Source organism: Lepidochelys olivacea, assembly GCF_965140295.1.
Source record: "Lepidochelys olivacea isolate rLepOli2 genome assembly, chromosome: 4".
NCBI classification, from domain to species: Eukaryota; Metazoa; Chordata; order Testudines; family Cheloniidae; genus Lepidochelys; species Lepidochelys olivacea.
Genome location: NC_140414.1, coordinates 132,161,589 through 132,182,414, shown reverse-complemented (window position 1 = coordinate 132,182,414; position 20,826 = coordinate 132,161,589). Strand labels below are relative to the sequence as shown.

Below are 20,826 nucleotides of genomic sequence, written 5' to 3'. Positions count from 1 at the left end.
AGCTTGTTGGGTGACCTTGTGCAAGACCCTTCATTCTTCTCTGCTTCAGTTTCCACATTCATAAAATGAAGATAATGCTATTTACCTCCTTTAAAAAGTGCTTGGAGATCCACAAATACAAAGCGCTATATCCGAGTGTATCATCTGTTTAGCTTTGAGCAACTCATTGATCCCTCTCGCTTTGAATCATACATTTGTAAAATCATAGGCCAGACTTTCACTTTGTCATATTGTTTTTACTAACACAGAAGATGTTATGCAGACTGACACACTTTTTTATACACCTAAATTGATTTGTGTAACGTTTTCCCAGTTGTCTCTGCATGAGGAGGAATTTTCACAGGCAGAATGGAACTGCCAATATAATAATAGACTCGAGAGGGCACTGTTGTTAAAGAGAAAGCAAACCTCAGCCTGATCTCTGCTGAGCAGAGGAGACCAATAAAAACAGTATTAATTTACAAAATCACAGCAGATATGGAGGACTGGGAAAACGAGGGCCTCTTGGAGATTTTAGAACACCTTGAAAGGTAAGCCTAAGCATCTGCTGATGGCTCTGCCACGCTGTATTCTGATGTACACAAGGTGTTGGGAACCTGTGTTTTTCATGTTGTATTTCAGATTGCAGAACTCAGAGGTCCCTGTGGCATCCCAGCAAACAAAACAGACCATGAAACATCAAGAAATCACATAATTAGTTCATGTTTGTATAGGGCGTTGAGCAGGCAAATTGCCAGGTAGGTGCTAAGTGCTACAGACATTTATGGGATATAATGCAGAACCGTTATATAATGCCGGGTTTGGGGGGTTCGGTCTGGTGCATAGAGATGCATTAGTGAGGCGAGCTCAGAAAATGATTATTCTTGTGTTCGTTTTCTATTGTGCCTTTTCTTTTTAAACAAAGGGACGATAACAATTTATTATTATTATTCCTTGAGCACCCAGCGAGTGCTGGGCGATGTACAATGCAGAGAAGCAAGCTCTGTGCTGAATGAGATTGTTGCCTGCACAGAAAGATGACACACTGGGAGACTTGGAGGAATATAAGAACTGCAGTGACAGAGCAGACCAGTCCTCCATCTAGTTCAGCATCCTTTTTTGGACAGTGACCAGCACCAGATGGAAGGGTCCAACCTATCCCCAAGGAAATTTCCTCCTCATCCCCAGTCATTAGAAATTGGTTTAAACCCTGAAGCATGAGGGCTTAGATCCCTTCCAAAACTCGTAGTCTTTGTTAATTTTGTATTTACTATTCTAATTCTGGATGTTCTTATTCATATAAACACCCTGTTCCTTCTTGACTCCTGCTAAACTTGTGACCTCAGTGCTATCTTGTGGCAATGAGTTCCGTAGGAAAACTATGCAGTGTGTGTGTGTATGTGAACATTTCCTTCTATTGGTTTTGCATGTGCCACCTTTCAGTTCTGTTGACTAGCATCTTAGCAGGTTATGTCTTAAAGAGGAATATCTAAGCTGAGGATGCAGGGACATGGGCACCAGCACAGTATCCAGAATGGAAACAAATATACACTAGAGAGGTTATTGGCATCTATAAATCCTGTCTGCCACAGCATCTGCCAAACTTTTTGGAGACCAGCCTTCTGAGCTCCTAGTCCGCTCTGCATACAATGCCTGCATTTGTGCTACTGTGACAACATTTCGGGAGGAGTTTGATTGGTTCATCTGTGTCACGTGGTGGATGAGCACTAGGTAATGCGGACATTCCTGGGATTCGTCTTTATTTAACAGTTGGCAGCTCTCTGTGAATCCTGAATGAGCACCTTCATCAGTCTCTTAAATAAATTAAGAAAATCTGCCCTACTTGAGAAATCTCCTAGACTTTACTCTGTAGTTGTGAAGCCTTTTGTTTTTTTCCACCCCACTCCTAGCCCAGTTTAAATCAGGAGAACACTGCTGAAATTCAGCATCTGTTTCCAAAAAAATGAAGGCACAAAAGAGCCATTAAAGACACCAAACATGCAAATAATTGAATGTTTTCATATGCAGAAGAATGGCTGCTTTTAGTAACTCATCACAGAGCACGATGGCATTAGAGGTTATGGAATGAGAGCCTCCCAACACCATCAATAAAGGGAAAAGATCCAAGAAGTAAGTTAAACAGTGCTTCTGCAGCAAAGCTAACTTGAATATAGCCTTTCATTCAGCCTTCCCCATGCAGTTTCAACTTCATTTTCCGTTTTTTGATCAATGATGGCACTGGTATTTTTTGGCTTCTTTTCAAGAGTTTATATTTTTGTTTTATAATTTCCTTAAATAGCTAATTTCCTACATGAGTTGACGGCCACTTGGATCTGCCGGAAAGTTAGTTGTAATGCTGCTGTACCTGGGCTTGATTCCTTTTCTCTTTTCCGGCACCGTTAGAGAGAGAGAGAGAATGGTGAAACCCACCCAGGGGCACATTCTGTGTAGATACGTAACATCTCAGCTTTATGGGAAATACCAGAAGACAGATCACATAGCAAAGGGGGTAGACTCAAAGTGCTTGAGAATTGCCAGATCTCTATTCTATTCTATTCTATTCTATTCTAATACAATGCCCATCACCATGGTATCTGAGTTCAGTACACCTGAAAGTGTGGAGGGGGTCAAGGCAGCTCTAAGCCACCTTTCCTCCTCCCCCCATTCTGTAGGTGGCCCCATATGCTGCTCTAACTTCTGCCAAGTAATAATGATTCTGCAAGGAAAGTAATGCCAGTGTATTCCTTCATCTAACCCTCAAAACACCCCCTCCTGCCGCTGACACACTTCTCCATCAGGAAGCCAGGAGGCAAAGTTGGCAATGCTGGTTTTATAGCAGCAAATAACATCCCATGCTGGAGAAACCCCCAGCACCTCCTTAAGTGCAGCTTTAAGATCATTTGGCAGCTGTGCAAAGATGCTGTAATATAGGGCAGGATCTGGTCCCAGTTATATAAATTGTACTTTATTTAGATTTCCTTAAAATAAGTGGTTGATAAATGATTCCCAGTCACATTTTGGTCATATTTTACTAAAGCTAATGAAAAAAACAGATATGTGCTAAGTATCTTGCAGAATTGGGGCCTGTGTGTTGTCATTGCTCTTGGCACTGTAAAACAAAGAGGAAGGTAAAGTCCCTGGCCCATGGGCTGTGCAGTATAAATGGACAGAAAAGACAATGAAGATACTTACCAAACAGAATTTATTCTAGCATAGAATCACAGCATTTCTAGTCTAGGGGCCCAGGCCTGCAAGTTTATTCACACGAGCTGTCCTGCTAATGTACGGAGCTCATTAATGGTCTGATCCTGCTGCCACTGTATTAAAACTCCCATTGACTCCAGCAGCGCACAATCAGGCACTTAGACCATGCAACATCAAGTTCACAGGGAAAATTTGATCTGCAGGTAGCATGCGTGAGCAGAGCTCCTTTGGTATCAATGGAGCTATCCCAATGGACATCCTCTAAGAATCTGGCAATACAAGCCTAATTCTAAACGTCTTATCTAATCTTTACTCAGGCAAATCTGCCATTGATTGGGCCCCAAGAATTTACTGCAGAACTAGAGAAAAATTAGCTTTCCAATGACATATGGCATTTCCGTATGCAGTGTTGTTGTAGCCGTGTTGGCCGAAGAATATTAGAGCCTAAAGTTTACTACTAGGTAGGATCTGAGACCTTTATGTTTCAGTAAATCCACAGGATCACGACACTTGCTTATTTCCAGCCAAGTCCTTTCTCAGGGTGATCCCCTCTCCCCAAATCATCCTATCCAGGAGTTGGAAAAGTCTATGGGGCTTGGCCACAGGTGCATCCCTGCTCTCTGCCTCCTCTGCCATCTTCTCGGGCCTGCTCCAGCTGCACCCTCTACCCCAGCGCAAACCTTGGACCCACAGAGAGGCCTCCCAGGAGATGATGTGGTGCAGGCAGCTACAGCCATGGTCAATGGTACTTCAGCCACAGTCCCACAGACTGGGGAGAAGGATCAATGCCTGGAGGATGCCCCCCCTCACCACATACCGTTCTGTATTGGGGAGATTTGGCCTGTGTCCTTATTCTGGTTACTCGTTCAGTGCCATTTTGGCCTAAGTAAAGGCTGGATTTCACCTCCTCCCTTTCTGTACAATGTGCCAGTTGTCACCTCCATACCCTGTCTCACTAGACACTAGGCAGGGTTATCAGAAGAGCTGCGTGTGGTCTGGGCCAGTGTAGATCCAAGATTGCTCCTGGAGGATTTGAGGTTTGAAGGTAATGGGGCAGAAATTAGCATGCGGGTGATTTCATTTTCCCAATACCAAAGATGTCTAAAAGAGCGCAGGTTGGCAATGAAATCTTTGTGAAAGTCACAGGGCTGTAGCATCTGCACCTGAACTCACAGCAGACGAATGGCTGGAGAAAACAAAACAATATGGAAGATAATAATGGATGTGGGAAATTGCCTGCAGTTGTCCACGGCCTAAAAATTACTACTGGCCACTGACTGAAAAACTGAAGATGAGAAAATCTGTGGGGTAAGTATGAACCTGCTTGGCCACTGTGGCTCTTGGAAAATGTCCCTGGAATAGAAGCTTGAAAGTTTTACCTTCCACTTAATGTACAGTTTGTCTCTGAGAAGTGACTCACTGAGCTAGAAGCAGGAGGTACCATGTTTATTGTGCCACCATGATTTCATGGCACATCTGCTGATTAAGGATCTTCTCATATCCTTACTCACACTGAGATGTAAACCACTCCATGATATTTCCACTGACTTCAAAATATATAGGGCCATATTCTCAGCTGGTGTAAATCAGTGCTGGTTGATTGAAGTCAATAGTACTACACTGACTTATACCACCTTATGATCTGGTCCACTAGGCCAGGCACTGATTTCATTTACATCAGAATAGATGTGGAACCATTCCACAGGCTCAGATTGATGTAAATGAGCTCAGAGTTGGGCCCATTTTTCATGTATTTATCTGTAGCGCTCATATAAAAGAACAAGATGGAAAAAATGTATTGGAGAGCTGATGCTCAATGACAGTAAATCTGACTGGGGATTCAACACGTAGCCTGCGTGACCGAGCAGTAGCCATTGCCTGGTCTATAATCAATAATGGCTGAAGAACAGGGCATTTCTTATGGCTCCATGAATGGCTGAAAGGAGTTGATTTGCTGAGGGGCAAAGCTATTATCCACAGCTGGTCATTTATCCCCAGAGAATTAATCCCTTCACCTTGGCTGTCTTTGCTGTTATAAGATGATGACAATGAAGGACAAATATAGACACGCTGGGCCAGATTCACCCATGGTGTAATTCCATTGAAGTTGGAGAACAATAAGGAGGTGCACATAATTTGTTGGGCAACTCTGGTTTAGGACTAGACTGTGGGTCAGATCCTCAGCTGATATAAACAGGCATAGCTCCATTTAGGCACAGCTCTGAGCAAACAGTAGTTCATAAATTGCACCACTTCAAGAGTAGCCCCAGCTTCCTTTTACAGTAGGGTTGTGGGGGCAGCAGAGGTAATTTTCTGGTGCTCTATACCTGCACCAGATTAAACGCCCTCCTTATCCTTCCCCCCTCTACAATGGCCAGCGACAAAGCTGCATATGTGTGACCCCATTCCTCACCCTTCCTCACCTACTCCTGTCTATCTGCTTTGCAGAGGGAGTAAGCAGGTGTGTAGCCCGGATTACTCATGTACAATTGGATCCAGAATGCGAGTGATGCGGGAGGGGTTCTTACTGCCTTTTACTGCATATGATCCAAACCACCATTATAACTGGGTGGGAATTTTCCATCAAAGTGTTTTGTTTTGTTTTTTTGCCCCCCCAGAGCAAATGCAGGTTCCACAAAATTGAAATTTTCTATGGGCAATTTTTGTTTTTGCCAATTTTAAAAAAAAATTCTGTCAGAAAAACGGAAATGAAATATTTCTATTCAGCTTGGGTTGATGTTACGCTATTATCCACCTGAAGTTTTGCATGCCGCCATTCTCTTCTATGGATCAGGCCACTGGTTGGACTATATCTCCCATGATACCATGCGGTCTCCTCTCTGGCTGAACCTGCTGTGGTACATCAACCCAGTCCCATGAGGTGATGGGAAAATGTAGTCCAGCCAGGGAATCAATCCCATAGAATAGTATGGGGACATGAGGCACCCCAGCTACAAACTCCCATGATGCACTGCAGCAACTCAGGCAGCCACAGTTCAAAGCTGAAATGAGTTGAAAGAAAATATTTGACTGTTTTCAATCAAAATTTGAATCAGAATCTTCCGTTTGGTGAAAAGTTTTGGTATTTTGACATTTCATCCCCATTTGGAACAGAAACAAATGCAGAAAGACCTGGGACGGAAATTCCAGTCTAATCACAATCTATGTTAATTTCCGCACTAACTGAAAGTCAATAGGAAATGCTTTGTGAATGATTTTTTGTTGTTGTTGAAAGCTCCCTCCAGCAGAACTTTCTGCTTTTGCCAGCGTGTAAGTGATTGGTTTGAAAAATGTACTGCCTTCTAGTATCATCATACACAAACAGGCCTTGATATGCCTGCCTGGGGAGGAGGTGGATGGGCATGGGAAGAATGATTTTCACAATAACTGTCTAAGAGGTGTGAACAGAACCTTTTGCTTGCTGGGCAACGGGCAGCATTGGAGGACTTCATGGCAGAGAAGTCAAACATGACCATCACTCCACACTGATTGTTGCTCTAGGGGCTGGTAGCTGTGCACAATGGGATGCTGCGAGGAAGAAACAAGGTATGCATTTTTTATTCATTTAATTTTCCTGGCATAAGTAAAATGTACCATTTTGTTGGAAACTTTTTTTAGTTTATTTTCAATCACTGTGTGATTCTCCAGGAAACATTCAGATTTAAACCTTGGACCGGGGTAGAATTCATATTCAACTACATTTCAACCAGGGCTTCATTTCACCCGGTAAGGTATGTATCAATACTGGCACCTTTTTGTTGGTAGTACCATTGGAGTTTAACCACATCTGGACCCTTCCCTTTGATGTCCTGAGTCTCAGTCCAACCTGCTAAGACTTGTGAAGGCTGGAACCTCTTTTGCTCTCCTGTTTAGAAGAGTTTAATACCAAACCGGTGCTGTACAAAGGTATTATGTTCACAGCACACACACACACACACACACAGAAGTTAGATAAACACAAAGACGCTTGCTGGAAGGTTGCAACTGCATGATTTATTAAAATTCAAAATGACAACACCCCGTAGCAAAAAACAGAGAGAGATAAAGCAGACTGCTCTATAAAGCAGCAAGAGACAACTCATCTCACCTTGTTCTAGGTTGGTTCTTTCCAGACTGACTCTGATTGCACACTTCCCTACAGAGCCCCATAGCCTCCAAGCAGGACCAGGAACTCTCCTCTCTTCCCCTGCCCCCGACCAGTCTTAAAGTATAGCTTGTCATTCCACCTCAATACCCCAGAAAAGGAATGCAGTACGCTCCGGTTTAACCCAATGTGCTGGGGGACGTACCAAATTTTCCGATAACTGGCTGTTTGAACAAACAGAAGTTCTATTTTGAGCTGCAGATTCACATGTGGATTAGGAAAACTAGGATTTTCAGATAAAGGGAATTCACATAACTGGAATTATACCATATATATGCTTTTTAGAGTTAGTCCATATACATCCTGAGATTTCCAATTTGAGGCCCAGCTTCTAAACAGCACTCTGCCCCTTCAAGTTAAATATTTTGATTTTGTGGAGCCCCAGATCCTCAGCACCAAAGCACAAACAACCATTAATGGAGCAAAAGGAGTAACGCAGGAGGGAAGACAAGCTGTCTACAGTAGTAGGTTGTTATCCTTTTATATGGACCACTTCCTAGAGGGGAACAAGTCTCACACTTTACAAATTTGTTACATGTGTTCTTGGCAATGAAAATGTTATAACAAGTAGCAGAGGCTTAGAGTAATAGCCAGTTATACAGCATAGTGTGCAATGTAGTGTTCCCAATGGAAATACAAAGGAAGAAGACCTTTGGGGGTGTTTGTAATTAGCTTATTGTTTAACAGTGGATTTTTCAAAGGACTCAAAAATCCACATGCTGATTGTCTTGAAAATTACTGTGCTGCGTGGTCATCTGGGGTGGGATTTGTGGATCAAATTTGAGGTAGTTTGATCAAGGGGGTTTCAGAGATACAGCCCCCCGAAAAATCATGGACATCAAAATTTATAACTGTTCTTGCACATACCTAAATCTCAAACTTGGCTCTGATCTTCCCCAAACAGATATCACCTGCTTGGGACTGACCTTAGCTAGTGTACAGAATGGAGAAGTGATATCTGAAAAGTGATTCAGGGTAAAAGCTGGCTCTACAATGTGGCTTGAACCAAGTTGACAAGCGGCCAGAGAAAGTCATTTGCACAAGTGCAGCAGGACTAGGACTCTGATGAAAGCCAGAGTGTGTGCAGGCAGCCTGGGGTCAAGAGGAAGTGGATTGCTCATGGTAACACACTGTGGTCACTGAACTCAAGTGGCACCCATGCCTTCTGCCTTCACTCTCTCCAGCAAGTTCAGCTGACCAGTGGTGATGGAATTGCCCCCGCTCAGAGAAGCAGCCTCCTTAAACTAAGGCTTTGTCTACACTACAAAATTAAGTCAACCTATGTTAGGTTGATGTACAGCCCACGCAGTAATTACTGCATTTTTTCATGACCGTACTCCCCTCCTTTTGCTTGTGGTGCGCATCTTCACCGGGAGCTCTTGCACTAGCTTAAGTGTGCCAGTTCAGACTGCCAGCACAGGGCACCGGGGCTCCAGCTCTGAGCTAGCCACGTGCTTAGACAGGTCTGTATGGAGAGTCCATTCAAAGTCAAAGGAGAAAACCCTTGTCCTGCGGGGAAGAGACATTCAGCACTGATGGCCCTTGATGCCTCTCTCCTTGTTAGCCCTCCTTGAGGTGTTTCATTCTAGCATTAGCATAGTGTCTAGAACAAACCACCCTTGTCAAGATTATACTGTTTTCACCACTACCTGGATATCTTTGCACAAGATGGAGAATACAATGCAAAATGAATTTTACACTGAAGATTACAATAACAAAATGGTGTTATCAAAACAACATGGTATTCACGATTAGACCCAGACATACCCCCAAGTTGTCTCAGAAGGAAGACGAAAGTCTCTAGGAAGCAGCAGTATTAGGATAATGTAATCATTCCGCATGCTTCTCATCCTGAACTAGGGGACAGAACAAGGAGTAATGGTCTCAAGTTGCAGTGGGAGAGGTTTAGGTTGGATATTAGGAAAAACTTTTTCACAAGGAGGGTGGTGAAACACTGGCATGCATTACCTAGGGAGGTGGTGGAATCTCCTTCCTTAGAAGTTTTTAAGGTCAGGCTTGATAAAGCCATGGCTGGGATGATTTAGTTGGGGATTGGTCCTGCTTTGAGCAGGGGGTTGGACTAGATGACCTCCTGAGGTCCCTTCCAACCCTGATATTCTATGATTCTATGACTGAATGTGATCAAAGAAAAGCAAGTAGCTGTGACTCTCATTAATGTCAGCATGGTCAGAAGGGATGCTGAGCACCAGGAAACACACCCATCATAGAGCAATGTAGTTTAAGGACTGCTGTGAGTTTGATATTGACTAATGCAGCGCCAGGATACTGTCAGTCAAAACAGCAATCTGTTTATCATGAAAAATAATAAAAAAACAATTATCTTCTGTCTACAATATCTCATCTACACTATGCAAATCAAATGCTCAAATCTATCAATTTCACCCCCTCCTCAGATTGCTTAAGTTCCTTGGACAAAGGAAATGTCAGACAGCAGAAAAAAATTAGTCACGTGTGGTTTGAAATTAAAGGGCGTTAGGCACCTAATAAGATTTTCAAAAATGCTGAGGCACCTATCCACATCTTTATGTCCCTAAATATCTTTAAAAATATGACCCACAACTCTTGTCATAGCAAACCTCAAATGATAGTTCCCCCCACAATTTCTATAGAAAAAATCAAGCAGTGCATAAACTACCAGAAACATTTTAAAATGATACCCTAACCCAAAAGACTGATGTTTGTAGATCTTTCTCACCCCTATTAACATGGAAATCATGTTGTTACTTAGATTTTAAGGGCTTTACCACACCACTATAATATTGCTGTGTCACAATGGGAACAAGGGTAGGGTTCATAGTGGTAGTTGGGGTCATTTAGTCATGGAGTTTGTCAGATATGGCCCCTTTACCCAATAAAGATCTGATTTTAATAGACAAAGGGCTACAAAATCCACCTGCCTAGGGAGATTTCAGCCCTACGGGGGGCATGGAAAGGCTGGAGGAGGGCAGAAGGGGTAGCTGAGTGGCAGTAAAGCATTCCCAGGATGCCTCTTTGTGCATCCTCGTAGGTGTTCCCAATCACCCCCCCCCCCCCAGCCAACACTTTCTCAAAAACACAGGGAAATTCACCATCCAAAACTTTAACACAGAGTTCAGATTGACAGGCAGTGTCTCATATCCTTCCTGAATGCACCTCTTTTTAAACGTCTGAAAACCAGGACATTCAGAGTTAGGGTCAGCCTTAACTCTGTGTTAACGTTTTCAGGCAGTGACTATCTGTGGACTTCAGCAAAACAGGGCTGGCCTGTGTATGCTAAACAAAACTAAAGACTAAATTAGGCTGGGTGCTAAAGGAGGACAGATTTCCTGAGACAGGCCATGTGGTCTGCATACAGGGCCCTAGACTGGGACTCAGGGGGGCTGTGGTGTCTAAGGAAAATATTCTTTGGGGGCGCTGTGTGAAAGTGTGAGGTGCTACTTTCTGGGTGCGGGAGGGGGGTGCTGTCTCTAACCTGGCGTGATGCAGAGGCGAGGCCATGTGTGTGTGTTGGAGAGCGAGCCCACCCCACACTCCCCCTACAGCGGTGGCTGCTGCCCCGTGGGGTGGTGCCTGGCTCCTCACTTTGGCCTGTTGGCTCTTGCTGTGGCAGGCTCCTTGGACTGAAGAGGGCTAGCCATCTGACCTCTCCATGAAGACAAGGAGGGGAAAGAGAGAGGAGCGGGGAAAAGGCCACCAGCTCCGCCTAACACTTCAAAGTGAAGATGGGAAGCTGATGCCAGGGCTGAAGGTTCCCAGGGGAGTTGTGGGGGGATCCTGGGTAAGCCATAGGGGTCTAGGGAAATTGCACAAGGGAGAGGAGGTTGGTGCAGCCAAGAGTTGGGCACATTTGGGCCAATCTGTAGGGCAGACAGACTTGGGCACTGGGGGCAGCAGCAGGTCCCTGGGGAAAGTAAGAGGTGGAGTGGCATGGGGACAGGGATGAAGAAGGAGGTTTGGGGGGAGGAAAGTGGTTTGGGGATGGTGGGGATTGGGGGAGCAGGGGAGGTTTTAAGAGGTGGGTTTATTGGGGAATGAGGCTTGGGGTGATTTGTAAGCAGCAGTGCAGGAGGGTTTAGGGGTGGGGAGTGAAGGCCTTTGGGGACTGGAGGGAGGATTTGGGGGAGGCTTTTGGATGGTTGTTTTATGACAACATTTATTTGGCGGGCTATGCAACGGGGGTTGGTTTATTTAGGGAGCTGATATGGTGGGGAGGTGGGAGGCTGTGGCAGGAGGTTTTGTGCAGTTTGGGTTTACTGGGGGGGGGGTAGGAGGGTTCATCTGGGGGTGGGGTAGCGGTGGGTTGGATGGGCGTAAGCAGGGGCCAGGGAGCTGGGTGAGGGCTGTGGGAACTGGGTGGTTGCTGAGGGAGGGGCAGAGGGCCTAGGACTGCAGGGAGCTGTATGATGGTGCCAGTAGCCGCAGCTGGCTGTGGTTGGCTCCCTCCTCCACAGCCCCTTCCCCGCTTCTCTCCTCCCTCCCCTGCTGGCACCAGCCCCAGCTCTGCTCACTGGGGTGGGATGGGGCTGGCCACGCTCAGCATGGGCTCCGCCAGCAGCACCGTGCTGGGGTCCCATGTCACCGCCCACTGGGCCCCAGGGACTCTCCCTGCCTGTCTTGCGGCTGAGAGGATGTGCACACGGATAGCGGGGTGGCTCGCATTTGGGGGTCTGAGACTGCACTAGCTCTAGCTTCACCTGTTGTCTTATTTGCCTATTTAGACTGGAAACTCTTCAGAGCAGGGGCCCTCTCTTACTATGGGTATGTAGTAGCAGGGGTGCTGGAAAGGGGGGAGAGAGGGCGGGGGGCCATTGCCCCATCACTTTTTACCGGCTGTAAGGGTGAGTGATGGCGGAGAGGGGGTGGAGAGGAGCAAGTGGGGAGCAGGGCCTCGGGGTAGAGGCAGTGGGAGGGTGGGGGTTTGGGGTTAATGGGCAGCGTGAGGGTGGGAGTTTGGGGGAAGGGGCGGCGCGAGGGGGTGAGGCCAGGGTTTGGGCGCTGGTGGTCCCCCAACTTTGAGGGAGGTCCTGCTGCTCCTGTGTAGTAGTGGCTAAGCCAACAGGGTCCTGATCTTGGGTGGGTTCTCTGGGCTCTACTGTAATACTGACTGACAGTAATTTTAATGCTAAGTAATGGTCCAGGGATTAGAAACACATCACATTATAGTAGGGATAGTTGGAGATGAACACTCATGGAGATAAAATATCAGATGCATCACACGTTAGAAAGGTTTCTCGAGACACCTGGAAAACTATTTTAAAAGTACCTGCCAGATACAAAAATAGAAAGTAGTTTAAGCATCAGAACAATACACACACACACACTCCAACAGTAGCAGGAATGAAAGGGCAACTTTAAGCCAGGTGGAAGTTGTAAAATTCTGGCATGCAATGGGTCTGGTATGCCAACTATGAAAAGCACCTCAGCAAATGCAAAGAGTTCCACTGGAGGGGAATGATATTGCCAAGGCAGCCTTGGGAATGTACTTAAATAGATTAGTACAAGGAGACTTGCCAGAAACAGTAAAAGAACACAAGTACTAACAGTATTAACTGTCTGCAAGAGTTTCCTTGGGAAATAATAGTTTAGCTCATTGTCGGTAGATGAACAGACAGTCTCATGTTCACTCATGATTATCATATGGATCAGTGCAGAATGCCAGAGTTAAAGATGCAAGGATCTTTTGTTCTACCAGTAAAGCTATGAGTGAGGGAGATGAAAGAGCAAATTGGAGAGTGTTATTGATCAGAAACAAACACCCACCGGTAAAGAGTCTGGGCTTGATTTTCCCTACCTGGCATTGGCTACTGTCGGAAGACAGGATACTGGGCAAGATGGACCTTTGGACTGACCCAGTATGGCAGCTCTTATGTTCTTTTATACCTTATTATTTGTCTCATTGTAGTGCCTAGGAGACCTAGTCAAGGACCAGGACCCCATTGTGCCAGGTGCTGTACAAAGACAAAACAAAAAGATAGCCCCTGCCTTTGTAGTTACTTATGCCTGTGCAAAGTAGGTGCATTCTGATCCGATAGTGTTTTACACCCACCTTGCCTGGATGTAAATGATGACACAAAGAATTAGACCCTCTGTTCCTTTCCCAAAGCCTGATCCTGCAAATGCTTCCGGCCAGGCACAGGGCTTTCTTACACTTACTGGTGCAGCTGCATCACTGTTTTGCTTAATGAAGATGCTACTTATGCTGACAGGAGCTTCTCCCGTCGGCGTAGGTACCCCACCTCCCTGAGAGGCGGTAGCTATGTTGAAGGGAGAAGCCCTCCTACTGACATAGCCCTGTTTACCCAAGGAGTTAGGTCAGTATTTTCCACACCTCTGAGCAACGTAGTTATACCGACATAAGGCTGCAGCATAGACCAAGCCACAACCCATTTTCATTGGGAACTGGGACTCCTCATGGTAGTAACACTGTGCTCAGGATCGGGCTCTGAGAGGGTTATCCCTCCGTTTTTCCTCTGCCGGTACGCATGAAGCACACGTGTCAAAGCTCCGTCTTTGTGATTAAATAGAAACCCAGCAGTTCCACTGGAGATTTATTTTCCTTTTGCTTGTCCAAACATGCCTAGCTGCTCTGGTGATAGGTGCTATATAAACAGATTAAAAAATAAATAAGATGATTTGAGGGAAGCCAGGCTGATACCGAAGACTGTAAAATGCAAGTTTTGTTGGGCAAAAACACATTCTTTTAACAGGTCTGCTCCTTCCAGAGGAGTTTAAGAGCTTGCTCCATGAGGTTCTGAACTGCCCTCGGGTTCAGGATTCAGGACATGGACTATTCCTACAAGAAGTCATCCCTCTAGTCTGCTCCACAGGAATTTGCTCCGTACTAATGGATGCAGCAGTTTGCTCTCGCCATCCCCATGCCCATGGAGCACCCAGGGTTAGACTGTCCCTGCATGGTGTACTCCAGTACGCCCCCCGTGGTGTGACAGGGTATTCTAGCTTCTGCCAATCAGGCCTCGGGGTGCCAGGTGTGCAGGTGATTTTTGTGCAGTAGATACCTAGTGTCAATGAGTGACCTCCTTCCAAGCACCCCTCAGGGCCGCCTCTCACCTCACTTTCCACTGTTGGTTCCTCGTATAGCCTGCATACGCTTCTTTTGTCCCATAACCCCCCTTCTCCCAGGGTCTAGTTCACTGACATAAAACAGAAAACAAAACTCAGTATTGGGGCTTCTCCTCTCCCCCAAGCCTGCTCTCAGCCTGTCCTGGCTGGAGTCTTTCCTTTCTTCTGGGGAGTCTGCTCTCTCTCCATCCAAACAGCTCAAAATACAGCTGCATAAGTCCATGTATTTACCTCTTATCAGGGCTCCTCCTTTTCTGTTTGTAGTTTCAGTCTCAAGACCTTGGAGCCCACTCATTCCTAGCAGCCTCTGATCCCCCTGAGCACTCCCCTCTGCAGCTTCCTGCTGCTCCTTATCGGGGAACCTGGGAACCCTGTTCAGGTGTGTCTCCTTAGTGATCAGGGTTGGCTGGTCCCACCCCTTAAGGGGCAAGCCACCCTGTTACACTTACCAACAGGGAACTGGATGCTTATTTATGATTTAAATAGCAGTAGCTTGTAGGAGCCGCAGTCATGGCCCAGGACCACATTGTGCTAGGCACTATACAAAGACCGAACAAAAAACTGGCCTCTGCCCCGAAGAGATTAAAGTCTAAATAATTGCAGGACACTGAACAGTAATGAGCTGGGCTGAAGCTGGATGAACCAGCTACCTAGAGGTGAATGGCACTCTCTGTTTTGCAGAGATGTATTTTTCCACTTGTCCACTGTTACTGTTATTTCTGGGATGGAGATCTTGGATAGAGTGGCAGGTGTCTGCGTAGTTACGTGCCTCTGGGGTGCAGATCCTTTACGTACAAGAAAGCATAACTGATAGGCAAAGCAGTCAGCCGGGCACCTTTTAATCAGACCACTGTGCATGAAATGTACTTGTTCAGTGCATTCGCCGTCTCCTCCTTTGCACTGGGCTCTCACTGGCTACACTGTCACACTTGAGAGCTGAAATCTGTTTGCGATTAAGGAGAAAATGAAAAGCAGATTGCTGAGTCAAAAGGTGCAGCTTGCTCTGTCTATCCATGCTGACCAGGGAGATTTATTGCAGTACATCATAACTGAGCAGCTAGTGCTGTCCTGAAATGTAGTATGCTTATATATCAGCAAGAGAATACAATGGGGATGCCGAGTGAAATCACAGTGCTAGGAAAAGGGAATATTCCTCTTATTCTTTCCACTCAAACTTGATTCCTTAGAGCCCATCAAATCAGCAATCATTTTCATTGCTACCGAACTAGGACCCAGTTCAGCGGGAGACTTAAGCCTAACTTTATACATTGAAGTCCATGAGGCTACCCACAGGCTTCCAATTAACCACAGGCTTAATTCCCTTGCTGAATTTGGGACTATAGTGAGACTCTTGTGGCTCTTATGGGGCACTTCTACTCTCACAACCTCCCCATGAGTTCAACAGGAGCAGGTCCAGGCCTTCTGTACTGTGCCCCTCCAGCACACTCGTCACAGAGGAGCCATCCGATGAGAGTGCATCACATCAGCTTGTTTTCTTCACACGGACAACACACTGGTGAAATGTAAGAGTTTGAAGGGGAGCTAGGACTGGACGGGTGCCTCTGCCCCACTTATATGTTTGCGATGGAGGGAGAGTATCCTACAGACAGCTCCAAAGGCATCGACAGGAGCCTCTCCCCTTCCAAGCATATAACCTAGGTCAGGGCATTACCAGGGTGACCTATTGTGCAAAATACCCCACTATCTTCCCCCCACGATTGCTGATTTTCTGGTCCTTTTAGAACCCAACAGATTGTGCCACTTGTGAAGCTTTGTCTTTGCTAGGCTGGAGGGAATGTGGTTTAGTCAACTGAGCGTGGGCATGTGAGCCGGGGGTCCTCAGGTCTAACCCCACTGACTTGCCCTGGTGCCTCTCAGCTTCTGTGTGTCAGGCCTTGTCTATGCTCAGGAGCAGCTCAGATTCAGCGGGTGTTGTAGCTGTCCTGGGGCTGACCCCTTTGTGCAGATGAGGGCAAACCAGGGTTTGCTCTAACTGGGATTCACTAGTGCATGCTGAATTGGAGCTATTCCTGAGCATCGAGAAGGCCTCAGTTTCCCAGAGGTTAAAATTGGGATGATATTTACCTCTCCTGCAGGGATGTTCTGAGGATTAATTAGCTAATATCCATGCAGCACTTTGAAGATGTAAAGCCCTATGTAAGTGCTAAGCATTATTTATTGGAAAGGATTCATTCTTTCAATCCCATTCTTATACTAAGAATACTTAGCAGTCACATAGACAATGCTTCATCAAAGTGCTGTACAAGCACTAGCTAATCTGGGGGAGAAACCAGAATCCATTTATCTTATTAATATGTATGTCTAAATACCTACTAGCTAGACGGGGAGAATGGCCAGTCCCCTGTGCCTGTCACAAGAGGCAGCATTTGCTAGCACATGACTCCAAGTAATGAGCCAGGGGAGATGCTAGTAATAAACGGCACTGCAAATGAAAAGAACGTAACTTACCTGGGTCTCAGTGGAATGGTTGCATTTTTCAGGTTCTGGTATCCCAGAGAACTGAAAATCCAACCCTAGTGAATCCAGTAAGAAGGAGCATGAGTTATGGCAGGTAACATGGGAGGAGGAAATCAGGAGGAAGATGGAATCTGAGGAGCAAATAGCGACAGATATATAAAAATCAATGAGTAACTGTTGAAGTATATTTGAAGCAGGAAGTCTGTCAGAACCGGTGTGTTCACTGGGATAAAGGGGGCAGTTAAGGAGGATAAGGACATTGCAGAGAAGCTAATGATTTCTTTCAGCTCTTTCCTGGGGAGCTGGCTACTCTTTTCAGGTAATAAAGATGAGGTGCTATCCGAGATTGAGGTGTCAGAAGAAGAGAGGCTGGAACAAACTGATAAAATAAAAGCAACAAGTCACCGGGACCATATAGTATACACCCTAGAGTCCAGACAGCACTTAAGAATTAAGTGGTAAAGTGGTTAATAAAAATATGCACTCTCTCATTGTCATCAGTTACTCTGCCAGAGGATTGAAGGGTAGCATATGCTGCTTTTAAAATAAGCAGTAGGGTGATCTGGGGAGTGGCAGACCGGTAAGACCTGCTTTGGTGCCAGGTAAATTGGTTTGCAATCAGCCTTATATTACTAGTTCAGCCACAGCCTTCACTTTCTGCTCCGAAAGCTTCCTCCTCTGATTTAGTCCATTAATGGCTATTAGCCAGGATGGGTAAGGAATGGTGTCCCTCGCCTCTGTTTGTCAGAGGGGGAGATGGATGGCAAGAGAGAGATCACTTGACCATTACCTGTTAGGCTCACTCCCTCTGGGACACCTAGCATTGGCCACTGTCGGCAGACAGGACACTGGGCTGGATGGACCTTTGGTCTGACCCAGTATGGCCATTCTTATGTTCTTATGTTAGTTGTTTAATTTTTTGGGTGCATGGAGATCAAGCCATGACTTGCATTATACACAGCCTCAGAAATTCACTTTTGAGTCAGAAGACTTCAAAACACGAGCCAAGCAAATTTGCACCATCTCACTGGTGCAGTCTCTTGGCCTCAGGGAAGTTCAGAGCTGTTTCTAGTCTTATCACATTCCTAAAGCAGCCAATGCCTACAGCTTTAGTGATTATATGAAGGATAAAATACAATAGGTGAGGAGATGGGGAGTTTGCATTGAATAAATGAAATGAACCCTTGGCTTGACTCTCTTGTTAGGCATCTATTGCCAACACAGATGAATAATGTTATGGCATGAATTACAAATACAGCAAATCCTTGAAACAACATGTCGGTTTCCATTGATTTGCTTAAGATCTTCTCAGCTGCTGACAGCCAGGTACAAGAAGACTATGTGTTTTTCTTAATGGATGGATGCTGAATACGCGTGCAGCTCCGAGCCAGTTAAAAAATGTTACAAACCTTCCCTGACATGCAGTGACTTGCACTGAAGCAGCACAATCTCAGTTCTCATCTCAATTCAAATAAACCAGCCGTCATGGTGATACAAGATCTCTCTTTTTTTGTCTAAGCATATTATACGCCAGTGTTTTTATGGATTGTCTGAAGTGTATAGCCTAGACCATCCTACAATGAGGATCAGACAGGCACTTCGAGTCAGGGGATGAAGTGGTAAGAAATTTTTCAGAGGATTAGCTGCTGCTCCAAATATGTCTGCCAGAGCAGGCAAAAGATTGCTAGATTCAGAAATAATACGCATTAGTACATTTGCTTTCTTCTGTATTGTCTCATTAAGATTTCATAATTCAAGCATTCAAAGTTCACACAGGAGTTAAACTCGTGCAGTATCAAAAGGGTACATTTCCTTGCCAGCCTCTCATAGGAAAGTAGAATAATGCACACTATTAAAATGTCACTAACACCTACTAACATACAATGGGCAAATTCTGACCCTAAATTTGAATTTGTCAAACCAGAAATTAGCACATAATTGTAGCGGGGAATAACTAAACTGATCTGATACTCTCTCCATTGCCCCAAGCTTTCACCCATTTGTTTAGGACCCAATTTCAGCCTTTTTGGAGGTACTGAAATATCTGTAGAAAGTTTTCTTGGCCAGATCTGAAAATGTTCCAAAGCCCATGAAAAAGGCTGTTCTCAGCACCGGAATGGGCCTCGAGTCTCTTTAGGGTATGTCTACACAGCAATTTAACACCTGTGGCTGGCCTGTCTCAGCTGACTGGGGCTAAGGCTGTAAAACTGCAGTGTAGACTTTCAGTCTTGGGCTGGAGCCTGGGCTCTGGGACTATTCCCCCTCACAGGGCGCCACACCTCCATCTCCATACCAAGACCGGAACATCTCCACTCCAATTTCAGAGCAGCCCGAGCCCCACAAGCCTGAGTCAGCTGACCCGAGTCAATGATTTTAACTGCTCTGTAGACATACCCTAAGAAAGCATGATCCCAAGCAATTTCCAGCCCAGTTTTGCATTCAAGAGGTTTGAATAATTTGGGGAAGCAGAATTTAGAACCCACACTCTACCGACTTGTATTGCATTGATATATTGACGGTGGGTAAAATCCTAATTCCATTGACATCAATGGGAGTTTTGCCATTGACTTCAGTGGGGCCAGGATTTAACTCTCCACATCTGCGCTACGTTTTGTGTGTGTTTTACAGAAGTTCTTGAAAACATAGCGGTGAGAGAAGTGCAAGGGGGTTTCCATCATTCAGAAATCTCCCCACCATATTTGTGATGTACTAGCTTGGGTGTAACTGCTCTGCAAGGAAACCACAGAACAGCCCATTCGTATTATTATTGACTTAAACTGTCGTGGCAATAGCAGAGTGCTAGGGACTTTTCAGCCCTGGCCTCTGCCCTGGTGAGCCTACAGTTCGGAAAGGTGAGGGGGCAAGGGATACAATAGTCAAGCATCTTTGATTAGTTACAAATAGAGCTAGTTGAAAAACTGCAGATGGTATGTTCTTTCTGTAAAAAAAAAAATCTCACTGAAATCAAAACTTTGTGCAGGAACATACCCAGTTTGATTCCTTTTCATTCTGAAAACAATTGAAACAAAGAGTTTTGATCATGTTAAAATGTTCCCTTTTGATATTTTCAGGATGGGATGTTTCAATTTTTCATTTAGAAATGGCTTGTCATTTCAAAAGGTGATTTGATCTTCCATGATGAATGATGAGACATTTTTAAAAAGCCAGATTTGTAATGAATGAGCTGAAATGACTCTTTTTTTCCCAATAAATATTGTTTTTCCGGCTGTATCTCAGTTTGATGTTTCGTTCCCAGGTGGAACAAAAACAAATTGCGAAATCACCGAATAGCCTGCAAAATGGAAATTCCGGTTCCCGCACAGCTCTGTCTGAAGTATGCTTAGTTTGTAAACTTCAACAGGTTAGCCTTGATTCCTTACTGCATTACTTTAGTTTTATGCTAGTGTCACTCCTTTGGACCAGCTGCTGTAATTGGCCACATCCGTAGACGTCAGTGGAGCTAAGTTGGTTTACTCCATCTAAGAAACTGGCCCATTGTCTTCAGTGTAGTTCTGGAGCAAGGCAGTGGTGAGTCAGACTCACTAAATTGTCCTTCACCATTCTTCCTCCACTATTCAACCTCTTCTTTTCTCCCCGCCCCTCATATCTTCATCAGCAATCCCAACCCTCGGTTCCAGTGATTGCCCTGTTACAGATCTGAGCCTGTCACTTATTTTGGCACAACTCCCACTGAAGTTGTGTTGTGCAGGATCAGTATATCTGCAGTACCTTTCATATGAGAAATATGGGCATGATTCTGGGCACTGATCCTTACAGTTACCACGGCACTCTCCATCAGAGTTGGAGTAGGTGATGGCTCAGCCCAGAGTCCTAGAACAAATCCAGTTTGCCCAACTGGGTCATAGCCCCTAAATTTATTTTGGATTTCCACAAGGTCACCTGGGGATGTTCAGATACAATATTTTAGTTCAGCCCATAAG

The 20,826-nt window shown here is 45.3% G+C and overlaps 1 long non-coding RNA gene across 2 annotated transcripts; it reads left to right on the top strand.

The window, feature by feature from the left end:
* Positions 1-469: 469 nt before the first annotated feature.
* LOC311519807 lies at positions 470-9,625 on the top strand. 2 transcript variants are annotated; one of them, XR_014711384.1, is made up of 5 exons: positions 470-530; positions 622-737; positions 6,685-6,729; positions 6,832-6,914; positions 8,232-9,625. It is a non-coding gene; the product is annotated as an uncharacterized lncRNA (long non-coding RNA). The 2 variants fall into 2 exon arrangements; XR_014711385.1 differs by lacking the exons at positions 470-530; positions 622-737 and having other exon boundaries at positions 5,911-6,729.
* Positions 9,626-20,826: the final 11,201 nt, after the last annotated feature.